Here is a 14,020-nt window from a genome sequence, read left to right as displayed (position 1 = left end):
GGCCATCTGCAGGGTGTGTAGGGGCTGCTCTATGTCTTTGCTGCCTCAAAGGGAAAGTGACATAGGCATCAAAGCCAAAAAGACACATAGCAGTTAGGCCTGGTACTCCTGTCATGCTTTTGGAGTGGTTTCCTCTCAACGAGGACAACAGTGGAGGTGATCAGGTAGAGGATGGCTGCTATGAGGTCGGAAGAATTCACTCCAAGACCAGTCGATGGTCTGTACCTTGGTGTTCAGGTCACACATGTAGAGGAAAAAGAAGTTATCAGCAAGGATCATCTCGACCATGGACAGAGAGGAGTATGCTGATGCGGAGGTGTTGAAGCAGATCAGAATCACCAGGCACAATATAATCTCAGCAAACAGAAGAATTCCCTTGCCTGTGCATGAGAACTTGGTGTAGGTGACCCAGCAGATGGGGCCAAGAGGCGGTTGGGATCCTCCATAGCGTTGGCCAGAGTCCCTAGGTGCTTAGAGGATGTGCTCGCTTGCTTGTGGTTCGAGGACAGTCTTTCCTGCCCTCTGGCCAGAAAGGGAGCCCTGGAGCAAAGGAGCCAGACTCTACTTGTTACACACAGTACCCAGATAAAGTAGCTGTTTAACAAATGTTTATCAAATGAATAAGTCTACTGGAAGTCCTTAGAAGACCAGGAATTATGATGCATTAAGTACAACTGAAAAGAGGCTGAAGGGAGTCATGTCAAAGAAAATGGCGGCATAGGGAATTTCAAGGGTCCATCTTTATACAGAACAATGAAAAAACTAGTAAAAACTGTCAGAATCAACTTTATCAAAACTCCGGGAAAACATAGAGTGTTTATAGCTACCAGCAAATGGCAAAAACAGAAAAAGGCAACAGAAACTCAGTAGGAGGGCTTTGTGGTGTCTTAAGTTACGCTTGGCCCCTTCCCCGCTCCCCAGCTCATCTGTAGTCATGAAGACAGCAGCCTGTGCCTCTAGTGCAGGTTCTTGGTGCTAGAGAGATCAGAGCAGACATCATTATCAAAGAATTGTGATTTTCTATTTTGACTTAGTTGGCTCTCCGATGAACGTAAATGGCTTGTGTTTATGTCTCCTAACTCAGAACACTCTCTGGACAGTGAAGGAACTAAGGCAAAAGGCATTTGTCAAAAATATTTAAATGCTAATGAACTAGCAGCTGTCACCTGGGGAAAAATATTGGTTGGGACAAATAATAGACATGCAGAAAAGACTGGGAGAAAGAGCTGGGGAGTGAAGTACTTTGGGCCATAAGGGCTATGAAAACTTCCACATACTCCTGGGAATCTAGAAGGCTCCGCGCATGCCCAGCTTGAGACACACGATCAAGAAAGACCCGAGAAGGCCATAAGATCATACCTCTGGCTGATCTTCAGTCCACACACAAGCAGGAAGAAGGCAAAGGCAGAATTGGAAACTGCCTAGATAAGTGTGGAAGGCATGTCCCCAACACGCACACACACACACACACACACACACACACACACACAGCCCAGCTCCAAAGACTGAGAAATGTTTTCTACTCTTCTTTTTGGTTCCAGACATTTAAGGAAATTTCTGTCAAATCACTAGCTGACCTCTGAGCTAACAGAACGGAGAAGTCAGTGACCACAGACGACAAAGAATGCAGTGTGTACAAAAATAGTTAAGTCACTAAACAACTATAACCCACAACAAGCAACAACAACAACCACAGGGAGTGGGGGCAAACCTGTTTTTTAGAGTAATCACGTAATGTTCTAAATATGTAGTTTCCAACAAAAATTATGAGGCATTCAATGAAAGCAGAAAGTATGGCCCATTCACAGGAAAAAAAGAAACTGACAGTATTCCTGAGAAAGTCCAGGCTTTGGGTTTACTAGAGGAAGAATTTAAATCAGCTTTCTTAAATATATTGAAAGAGCTGAAGGAAATCATGGACAAAGAACAGCTGCAAAGAACACTGGTAAATGAAACTACATAGCTAGATATCAAAGCCAGTAGTAGTGCTTTTTTGTTTGTAACTCCTTTTCCCTCCTATATGAAAAGATAATTGCATATGCAAATGTTCATCAACCGATAAATTGATAAAGAAATGGTGATCTAGCCATACAATGGAATATTCTTTGGCCATAAAAAAGAACGAAGTACTCATATATAGTACAATATGGATGAACTCGGAAGACATTATAAGTGAAAGAACACAAAAGGCTACATATTGTATGATTCCACTTATATGAAATATCCAGAAGATGCAAATACATTTAGAAAAAAGTTTAGTGGTTTTCATGGGCTGGGGGTAGAGGGGGTTGAGGGGTGACTGCCTAACGGGTAAGCAATTTCCTTCTCGGGTGATGAAATTGCTCTGGAACAATAGTGGTGATGGTTGTAAAACATTGCGCGTGTACTGAATGCCACTGAATCATATACTTTAAGTGGTAAAATGGTAAATTTTATGTTTTGTGTATTTTATTCAATTAAAAAGAAGAGGCTGGAAAATATATTTCAGAAACTTTTGTATGTTAAACTACTTAGATTTGCTTTAGAATCTGCCCATTTGTCTTCTTTCCTCAGGATTTCATCTCCTACTTAGAAGTCTCCCTTGATCTTCTGCTTGTAGAAAGCTGTCTTTCAGAACATCCTCCTGGATCAGCAAGGTCCAAACCCCAAGATGACTTTCTGCCTTGGATCCAAATACTTGAATGCAAGGCTGAAGATAATTTTCAGTGGGAGCTAGGAGATTACCCAGTTAGTAGGATTCAATGGGAGTGCCAGTGATTGGTCTTAGTGTTAGGGATGTCACGTTTGCACGTCTGAAGAGAAGCCTGCTCACAAAAGAACATACGGTTTTGGCATGTGCTGGTGGCGTTCTCAGCAGAGGACTTGAAGATAGCTCTAGGAGCATCAGGCACCTGTGCCTTGCTGGTAGCTGAACAGCTCACCCACCTGTCACCCACAACCGAAGAAAGATGGGAACCCTTACCTTGGTCCATCCTTCAGCAGTGTGTCCACTGGATGTGGACAAACTGTGTGACCAGTCCTGAGATCTCATTTGATCTTCCCACTGTTGTGGTGCTTCTGTCCATATAGCTCATGCCCAGATGTGCTCCACAAGAGGCTGAGTGTCCTTTAATTCTCAAGACTAACATTTTCTGTGATCCCAGGCCAAGCAATTGATAATCTATAAATTAATAATAATGTTAGTGTTGCTTTATTGCTCATGTGGACTCTGTAACGAAAGGGTGAATTGTAGAGGAAGAGTTCATTTCTTCTTTCCCAGGAGCCACCAGTACAGATTTCTGCCCTGTGGAGTCTAAATGAGAGGTTTTGTGTCAGATTGAGGTATAAAGGAAGTCTTTTTATTGGTTCTTTTCATTGTTGCTTTACTTCAAATGATTTAGTTTGAAATTTAAAATATGTTTTTCATATTAGAAAAATAAAAATATGGTGAATCACAGAAAACATTGGAATGCACAGAAGAAATTTTGAAATATGTGCTCCCCTCAAAAAATTATTAACTATTACATTGTTGAGGCTTCATAGACTCCAGTGTGAATGATGCTCCCTAGAGCCGTAGTGGTTCCGAGTTTCATTCTGTGGGTTTCTATGTGTTTATGTGTTAACTATATATTTATATATCAATAGTATTATAATATTGTATAAATTATATTATATAAATAATATATTGTCAGTGCTGAGCTGATGGAGAAGGGAAGGTTTCGGAGGTGAGATGCCCAGTTGAAAGAATGCACGAGGGGCCGACATGAGAATAAATGGCAGGCAACAACTTTATTGCGGGGAGCGTGATTCTGTTGCGGAGAGCATGCTCCTTGCTCTAGGGGACCGCATGGGCGTCATATATGGCAGAGTACAATAGTAGCATTCTGCCACACATGCGTGGTACAATAAGCTGAATTATGCTTACATGAGCTGGGTGCAGGCAGCCTACTATATAAATATAACATTCTAAATCTGGGGTCCTCTTCCTAGCTGTGAGCCTGGATCATAGCTAGTCCCACATATATAAAATAATAAATATTTTTGCGCATTTACTTTAAAGTTGCATTTGCATGGGCTATATTGTTATAGGTTATTTTGAATATTACTTTCTGAAATCTGTTATTATATAAAAAGTAATTTTCAATGTTTTCAATTCTGCATAACTTTTATACCACTTTTACAAGCCTGCATATCATTTCAAACAAAGGGATACAACTAGACCCCTTTTGAATCAATCTGCTTTTTTGTAAATAATGATTTGACAACCATCATTATACATAAGGATCCTTATATAATGAGATTTAAAAAATTGATTTGTTCAATAATAAATATTAGGTCAAAGAGGTTAAACATTTTAAAGTCTTTTCATACATATGATCAAATTGCTTCTCTAAATTGCTGTACTGACATATTCATTCATTTAACACATGTTTATTGAGCCCCTGCTACATACTGGGATATAATGTTGAAGAAACAGATAAGATCCCTTGCTTAAGAAACCTATATTTTAGTGATATTCACTGACTGTAAAAAAAAAAAAATCATTGTTATAAGTTCAGTGATAACTGCTGTGGAGAAAAATATGCCTGGGCTGGAAGATTGGTGGTGAGGCAGAGCATATCTTTCAGACAGTTTGTTGGACATGACGTTTCTGAGGACTTGACCCCTGGACACTCGAGCAGAGACCTGAGTGGTGTGAGGAGTAGCCATGCGGGTCCTGGGAGGGAGGTGCACATGGGGAGTCCCAGCAGGGGCAGGTGCCCTGAGACAGGACTGCGCAGTGTCCGGAGGCCGATGTGAGTAGAGACAGTGAGCTGGGCTGGGAGAGGTGGGGTGAGGCCAGGGCAGGGCGGTCAGAGAGGCCCTGCCATGGGGAGCTGGAAGGGGCTGGTGAGGCACTGGGAGTTCATGCTGCCTAAGAAGGGAGACACTGGAGTGTCAGGTGGGATGTGGTGCTGAGGGTATGTCCTAAGTCACATTTAAAAGATGACTTGGTCTGTTACGTGAGTAAAGGGCGTGAGAGTCAGCAGGGAGCCCAGCTGCAAGGTCGTCCTGTTTACGTGTAGAGAGAACATTCTGTGTGGAAGCAGCAGAGATGTGAGAAGTGACTGGATTCAGTGTTGGTACAATTTAAGATGGTGTTAACCACATACTTACTTACTGACCTTAATTGGACAGTTGATTCAAGGTAGCTTACTGCTACAAACCCAATGTAAGATACATGGGTTATTTAAAAATAAAACCAAGGAACATATAAATTTTTAAATGTTAAGGCTGTGATAAAGTAAGAATATTACCAGGATAGCTGGAATATCAGAAACATTTGCAGCAATGGAGCAAATATATTTATGTATGCACGTGTGTTACTTTTTAGTATATATTTATGCCTAATGTAGTATGTATATATGACTATATAAATTATAAAATTTTTATATAAGTAGCTAATTACATATTTATATTTTGTATGTATATTTGCATTTAAAATACATATCTGTATATGTATACATAGAAGAGAGAGAGATATCGATTTAGTTGAAGGAATTGACTCATGATCGTAGAGACTGTCAGTAGTTTAAGGACAGGATCATGTGATTTTAGAGGCTGTCAAGTCCAAAATCTGTAGGGTGGGGTAGGATACTAAGTGGGGACCACAGAAAGGATTTCTGCTGAATTTCAAGTCTGACCGCAGTCTGTTGGCACAATCCACTGTTCCCTGGGGGAGACCTATTTCTATTTAGGCTTTGAATTGATTGGATCAAGCTGACCCACTTTATGGAGAGTGATCCACTTTGCTCATGGACTACCAAGTTAAATATTAATCTCATGTAAAAAATCTCTCATTGATCGTTAACTATAATTAAAAAAAAAAAAACCTTCAGAGAAACATTTAGAATAATGTTCAATCAAATAGCTGGGTCCTGTGGCCTAGCCAAGATGACACAAAATTAACCTATGCGTGGGGTGACGGCTCACATGGCCAGTTTCTTGTCTCTGCTTCAGAAAAAGTTTCCGATTCCACACTTAGACAGGGTCAAGGTAAATTAATTCCAAGATATTCAAAGATGGACTCAACATTTACAAAGTCAGAGAGTAAATTAAAAACCTCAGGAATCCAAAGAAATCCTACATATCTCCCCAGAAATGGCCTCACTGTGCACTACTGAAGAGAGAGGATCCCTCCTGGGGGCCCTAAGTCACAGGGGCTATTGGGCCGCAGCCCTAAGTACATATGTCCTTTCTACCTCCAGGTCCCACAAAGCCTTACAACCAACTTCAGGGATCTCACCTGAGCTAGAATTTTGGTTTTCTGACATTGGTTCTATTTGAACATTTGTGTGTGACTAAAATTGTAACACAGAAACTTTCTTGTAATGATATTTCTGTGATGCAATTTGACATTCACCCTCATTGGCTCTGACATCCCTGCCTGGTTCCTGGAGGGAATGGCCTGTCCTGCACCACCTTTCAGTATCCCTTTGTGTAGGAGTGATCAGCAGACTTGGAGTCAGGGGCTCCCCGAATCTCACCCTCCTCCCTAAAGCAGAGTCCTTTAAGCTATTTTGGGGAAGCAAGAGTCTTTGCAGTCTACTGATTTGATGAATATCATTGTCGCAGCTCCCGAAATGAAAGCCCATGTGCAGATAATACCAACTCTTGCATGCAATGCCAAGGTGGGAGGTTCCTAGATGCCAGGTTAGGACCTTGACTCTCCATTTACACGGGGCTGTGGGAGTGGGTGGAGGTCAGGACTGATGTCCATGATGGGAGTCACAGGTGTCCTGCATGGTTTCCGGCTGGCATTTGTTTGTTTTCCTACAGTGTGGAGGAGTTTGTACTGAGGAGGAGAAACCTTTGAAGAAGGTGAGAGATATTCAGGATGGGTCTGGGGAGGGGGAGAGGATGAGGAAGCAGAGACAAGTCGGGGTGGGGCTGGGAAGAGGTGAAGGGAGTCCGGGAGGAGAGGCGCCTGGCCTGATGGCAGCAGGTCTGGAGCTCAGAGTCTCGCTGCCAAGAGTCCTGAAGCACGGGAGGAATGGGCAGAGTGCAGGGCCTCGCATTGGCCAGAAAAGTCACTGCAGAATTTGGTCTGTTGTTTTGTTTTCTGTCAGGATAAATTTGGTCAATCAGTAGGAGTGAGATACGTATTTTGCAAAGGATAAGTATTCAGTCTCCTTCCAGTCTGATCTCATCACCACTGTCCTGGAGAATGGAGCCAGGCACCAAACATTCTTGAAACTTCTTTAGATCAGAAAGTCAGTCTCATTCTTCCGACTTGTTTCAAAAGCCTTTGACCTTTTGCAAAAACAATGAATACTCAAGGAACAAGATTTGTCCAGACTTTGTTTAGGACCCAAGGACGATGCTGTGGCACCTTGGGTTTCAAATCTGATGTGAGTATAGATGTGACAGGGTCCCCCTGTGCCTGCACTCAGTCTTGCATTTCTTTTTATTATAACCTGCACATTGAGTGTTTGTTACATATCTGTCTACTCCACTAAAACATCCCTTTCAGAAGCACCTTAAGAAAGATTCCATAGTATCAAAATGTGGAGGATTATCTTAAAAGATGATTTCTGGTGTTGGATTTTAATTAACATTTCGTTTTTTAAAACTCTGTAATTTATTGAATTTGGGGCTTAGTTACATAACATTTAAACCTGAAATATTCTTTCCTGGACTGTCAGTGCTGAGCTGATCGAAAAAGGAAGGTTTCAGTGGTGAGATGCCCAGTTGGAAGAATGCACAAGAGGCCAACACGAGAATGAAACGGCAGACACCAATTTTATTGTGGGGAGCGGGCTTCTGCTTCTGCTTTTCTTCTGCTCCCCTTCGTATGCTCCTCTTCTGCTCTCAAAAGGACCACATGGCTCCACGTACATCAGAGTACAGTAGTGGCATTCTGTCACGCATGCGTAATACAATGAGCTGAATCATGCTTATATATGTTAGGCGCAGGAGCCCTACTACACTAATGTAACCTTCTAAATCCGGGGTCCTCTTCACAGCCAGACCTGGGACCAGCCAGGCCTGGGACCCACACGCACACGGACCCTCATATAAATCCAAATTTATACTAAAAGGTAAAATTCCAACATTTCAGAGAAAGTGAAAGTCACCAGTGTTATCCCATTCCCTGGTGATACTACTGTCAAAACTTTGGTGAGAAATCTCCAGGTTTTCCTTTATTTAAAACATTTATTTTGTAAGTGGTATTAGTGGCATAACTCAGCATGTTCTTCACCTTTAAAAAGGCTTGAATGTCTGTTGGGCACATCTTTTCAGAGCCATACATTAAACTCTATGTTACTCTTTCTAATGGATGCATGGCATTTTATGACATGACTTATCTCTGGGGATATTAGAATGTTCTCCATCTTCACTGTGGTAATGGTGACAAGGGTGTGTACAATTGCCAAAACTCAACCAGCTGTGCATCTTACTGTATGTAATGTGGGTCCCAACAAAGTTGGGTTTAAACATGTTATCCTCTTAGAAATGTGTGCTTTGTAAATAAACAACAAGAACAACTTGTTGCTAAGAGATACACCCTGCCACATCTTGAGGTAAAGGGTCCTGATATTTCTACTTACTCTCAAATGGTCTGGTAGTAACAGTAGTAGGTGTTTATTTATGTATTCAGAGAGGGAGAGAGATCAAACAGCTATGGTGAAATGTCAAAAAATGACAGAGAGTAAAGGTTAGAAATAATATTACATTTTAAAAAATATTTCCCCCTTAGCTTTTTTTCTCCTCTTTTTTCTCTTTTCATTTCTCCCACAGCCCCCGTTCCCTCCCACCTTTTCTGCTCTCTCCATTACATCTTATCTTGTCATATCCGAGCCCCCTTGTCAGCGTAGGTGACTGAGTCCACTTGGGACAGGTCAGGGACAGAGACTGGAGAGGGCGCTGGTCAAGACATTTTGTAAGCGCCATCGGCCCCACTGTTACTGTATCATTTCAGTGAATTCATTCCAGTCACTGGTGGAGGTCACACCCAGTCTAAAGTAGGTCCTCCGTGAACGTGGCAGAATCTCGGTGGGATGTTCCTGGATCCTTAACGGTGGCTTCTCATTCAGGCCCGCGGTGTCCGTCGCAATCAGGACGGACCCGCGAACGCTTCCATCCCAGGCGACGCGAGGCCTTAGAAGTTTTCTGATCTTTGAATCCAGCGGCGGCCCGTTGGGGGCGGGGCTGGAAGACGCACTTCCCTGCTCACGGGCCTCAGAACCAGCCGGATGCTGTTTAAAATGAGTCGGAATCCAGATCGCCCTCCAGAGCCCGGGGACCGGATTTCCGCGGATCCAGGCGAGGTTGTGTTTTCCCAACCGGCAGGTGCGACCGCCCGCAGTTTGAGAACCAGAACCGGACATGCAACGCGCTCCGCTCCCAACCCGTGCATAAGCGCCTTCGTTCTGCTTGTAGGTTAACGAACACCTTTTATTTCCTTGAGGCCAATCTGGGGGGACGGGTGATATTCGGTGGTCCCCTTAAACTCTGACCGAGGCCTACAGCGAAGTTGCTTAGGTTTGTGTCAGCCTCTCGCTGGGTGGTCTCAGTTTCTTTTGGGGACCCAGAAGTGGCCCCTGAGGTATGCGGGTGCCCTTGTGTTGATGAGTCCGGGGGTCCAAAGGCGGGAGTGGAGGGGACAGAATAGTTCATGGGGCAGAGCAGACAGGGCTGGAGCAGGGTGGGGTGGAGGGAAACATTGGTACAAAAGAGGACCTGGGAGGCTGGTAGGGGAGAGGCTGCCAGGCCTAGGTCTTGGGGCGCACAGCCCTAGACCATCAGTGTCTCTTCCAACCCCAGAAAGGGTAATATTGGCTTATCTCTCCTTGCAACCATCTGTAAATGCTGTGGAACAAACTTAGCATATTATTATTATTATTATTATTATTATTGTTGTTGTTGCTGTTTTATTATATTAAAAGTTTTTTTTATTTTCCCCCACGAGGGAAGTGAGCTGAATGAGACAGTTTGCTGGAACTGCCATACCTAGGAAGTCCTGGAAGGAGGCTTGACCTCACAGAGGAAAGGGCTTGGGATCAGCCGTCAGGAGAGCTGGGTTCCATCTCCCTCTCCACATCCTCACTGCCCTGAGACCTTTAGCAATGAAAAGAATCTGAGAAGGGGAGAGTGTAAGCAGAATAAGGTCCCTGAGTTGTGAAACTTCACCCTTTTGTCTCAAAACTAAGTTTGAGAAAGTCACTAAAATGTTCTGGTAACACTCTGTTAGCATATTTTCCAGGAAATGATCGAAATGATTGGGCCCCCAGATAACCACCGGTAGAAACCACTAAAGGAGCCGAAATTAGAACCAGCTCAGATGGGTTAAGGAAGCCTTTATGAGGGAGAACTCATTATTATAGTAAAATCTCCACCTCTGGGGAGGGCTTTGGATGCCATTTTCTGCACATGTCATGTGTGAAGAAGCATGACCTGCTACTGCAGGTGAGCCAACCCAACAGCACCCTTCGCATAGTATACATGCTATGACAAAATTCCATCATGAGTATGCATTGACCTGAAAGGATAAAAATAAAGAGGCTCCCCAGTTCGGGAGCATGGCTTTAGAAATCACTCCCCGTGGGCTCCTTATTTGCTGCAAACGAATCTTGCTTTGTGTGGTAACTTCCCTTGGTGTACTGTCTGATTCGTGACTCAGACAAGAGGTGAACCCATTCTAGGTTCGGTAACAACAGGATCCCATCCCTGATGCGCTAAAAAAGTTATGATGGTCAAAGTAATAAATTAATAAAAATGGATGTGAAATCCAAGGGATTGTTGAAACTTTGTGATGCATGGTATTTCCATCCATAACAAAAGTGTAGGATAGGGGTCTTAGTGAAATGGTTAGTAATGATGGGCAGGATTCCACTTTAAGGAAACATTTTCAGGGAGACAAAGATGAAATGAACACAGTTCCTGATGCTGGAGTAGCTCATTGTCTAATGGGGGGAGTTTAAGATGATAAGATGAGGTCAAGGCGAGACATACTTTGTACCATCAGGGAGGTTCAAACCATGGGCTAGACCAGTGATTCTAAAGCTCTCCTGCACATCGGAATCGCCAAGGGAGCTTTCAAAGGCAGGAAGGCCTGGGTTCAACCCCAGGGATACTGATTCAAACAGTTTTGGCTTGGCCTGGGAATTCGGGTAGGTGGTTATATCAGCAGCCAAGTTTGAGGACCAGAAGCGAGATGTTCCAGAGATCAAGAGATGTGCATTGAGCACATCTTTGAGCAGAAGGAGGCTTTTAGGATGACATTTTTATTAATGTTATCATTGAAAAAGCATTATTGTTGAGATATAGTGCAGATATGACATGATTCACCCTTTTCTTAGTATAATCTCAAGGTTGGGCCACTGTCACCCCTATCTAATTGGGACGATCTTTTAGGATGTGCACGTCTGTGGCGTGGGAAGGAAGAGGAGGGAGAGGCTTAAGCAGTGGCATCCTAGTGGGACAGGGTTAGGAGACAGCAGAGTCTATTCTACTGGGAGATGTCACTAGAGAAATGGGGGTGATGACAGACAGTAGTCTGTGGTGGCTGTGGACTCTGCTGGTGGAGTTGGGGCACATGTGTTATTAAGCAGATGGGGCAGCTATGGTGGTTGGGACATTATGGTTATAATAGGGACAGTACAGTGTTTAGGAAGCCTTTGTGGCTTTCCAGGCTGAAGTAGATGAAAGCCTGGACTAGGTAGCGGCTGTGAGATTGAACAGGGGTTGGAGAGGCTGACTTTGAGTCCCTGAGGCAGGAAAAGGGAGATCAGAGAGGACAAGAATGGCAGTGCTAAGAAGCCAGGAAAGGTGGCTGGGCGGGTGTCTCACAGAGCCTGGTGAGAGTCATGCTGCTCCTGGGCGGGAGTCTCCTTGGCCGGGGAAGGGCAGGGCAAGGTGGTCTGGAGTCTCTGAGGTTGGGGCAGTAACACTCAGCGGCTCAGAGCCAGTCCCCGCCACACTGGGTTGCATTCACAGGGAAGGGGTGGGTGGCAGCCAGTAGGCGTTCCCTGTGTTCTTGATTTGTCTCTCAGGGTTCAGAGGACTATCTGAGGTAACCAGCAAGGCCTTCCCTCTGCTTCTGACTGGAAGGTCTCCATACTCAGATGAGTGTGAGTTGGGCTGGGTCTGGTGCTTTAGTAATAATCTCATGCTGGCTCTTCTCAGGTGCTCAGGGAAGCTCCGCCCCGCTGCCTGTGAAACTGGAAAAGTCATGGCCACAGGGCTCTGACAAGTCCTGCTGCTCTTGCTGGTGCTGCCCTTTTTACCTGTTGAATGCGGTTCAGTAGGATCCTTGACTGAGCATGGCTGTGGGGCGTTTCCAGTGGACTGGATGGATTTGGGGGAGTGTCTGTATGCCATGGCTCTGGTGACAGTGTCTGTGGTGAAGGTGCGCAGTGGGGGCGGGGACTGACGCTGCCTGTTGCCACCAACCCTACTTTTCCAATCTATTTTCAGTTCTCTTCTCATAGTTCCCCCACCCCACACCGCCAGCTCATTTCCGCTCTTCTTGCTGCACACTGCCCTCCTGCTTTCCTCTTCCTGTTGGGAGGTCACAGCTCACTGACGCCCCTGGGTCTGGCTGCCTCCTGGGTTGCTCCTGTGAATGGCATTCAAGGGCCCTTGGAGGTCTGAGGCCCAGGTCACACTCCCCACCAGTATGGGCACCCTCTCAGCGCCTAACACTGACTGCGTCTGCAGTGTGTTCTCAGCGCTGCACCCCTCTCAGTCCCTGGGTAACAAAGAGTTCCCAGGTGGGCAGAGCTCAAGGGCGGTCAGTGCAGAGTTAGGGGCCTTTTTCTAGTGCCCACCAGCTGCCTGGGGAGCGCAGGCCTGAACCACACTTCCTCTGCTGGGCACCGCGGGGGCTCCTGGTTCTCACACTGAGGGAGGTCAGAGCCCGAAGGAGTCTTCCTGTGACTTCTCTGGTCTCCCCCAACTCCTCCCCTCTCCATCCTCCCCTCCCCCACCAGTGTACCTAATTTTCTAATATGCCTGTGTTCCCACACAGACTCTCTCCTGCCTCCTCCCCTGCCATGTCACGTGCCCCCTCAGTCCTTTACCCTCCCCTCCCCCGGCTGCTCCCTCCTCTCTGAAGTCCTCTGTGTCTCCCCTCTTCCCTTCTTCCTCCCTTAGGTCCCTTCTCCTTCTCTGGTGGGCTATGGCCAACAAAGAGCCTTACCTGCATGGCTCCTACCTCCCCCAACTGTCACTAACCCACACTTTCTGGGGGTGCATTTAGCCCAGGGGGGTCTTCCCTATATCCCCATTCATCTCTCACCCTTTCCAGGGGGACGCCTGGTGCTAACCACACTTGCGCCTTGAGCACAGCACACAGCCCCTTGTGTGCAGACCTGGCCTCTGTCTTGGCACCCTGTCCTCCCAGCTTCCGTCCAGGGCAGGAGCCTGCTCTTCACCCTCCTTCATCCTGGGCCTTTCGCCCGGCACCGCCCCTCTCCACTCCTCTGTCTAAACCTCACCCTCTTGAGGCCTCACTTTCTAGCCCACAGGTGCGGGACTCCTTGTCTCCCTGGGCCCTCTGCCCCCTCCCCTGATGGCACCGTGCCCTGCTCCCCGCCCTCGCCCACCTGCCTTTGGTCCTCACCACATTCTCATATCTCACAGCCCCCTCCGGTGGGTCCCTTGCAATCACCACCCACCCTCACCGGTGCTCACCCAGAGCACTTGTCCTCTCCTGTCGGCACTTCAACTCAAGTCACCCTGCCCCCAGTCCCAGGCCCTCAGCACTAGTCTCACCTGCTGCCTCTTGTTCTTTCGACCTCACCACCCCTCGCAGACCTGCAAACTGCTCTTCATTCAACTGTTCTTTGGCCTCTTCCCCCATCGATTGGTTCCTTGACCCCGGGGGCTCTCGCACCCTACACCATGTATCCAAAATCCCTATTTATGCCACTTGGTCAGCTCTGGCCTTTCCCACAGCCGGTTTCCCCCAGCACCTCCCCTCCTGTGCTGGATGTCTAACCCTAACTCTCTGTGGGAGTGTGATCCCCTTCCCCAACCACCGCCTTATACCATTCTC

Source organism: Pteropus medius, unplaced genomic scaffold (genome assembly GCF_902729225.1).
Source record: "Pteropus medius unplaced genomic scaffold, Ma_sr-lr_union100, whole genome shotgun sequence".
In the NCBI taxonomy this organism is placed as follows: Eukaryota; Metazoa; Chordata; class Mammalia; order Chiroptera; family Pteropodidae; genus Pteropus; species Pteropus medius.
This window is presented reverse-complemented; position numbering follows the sequence as displayed.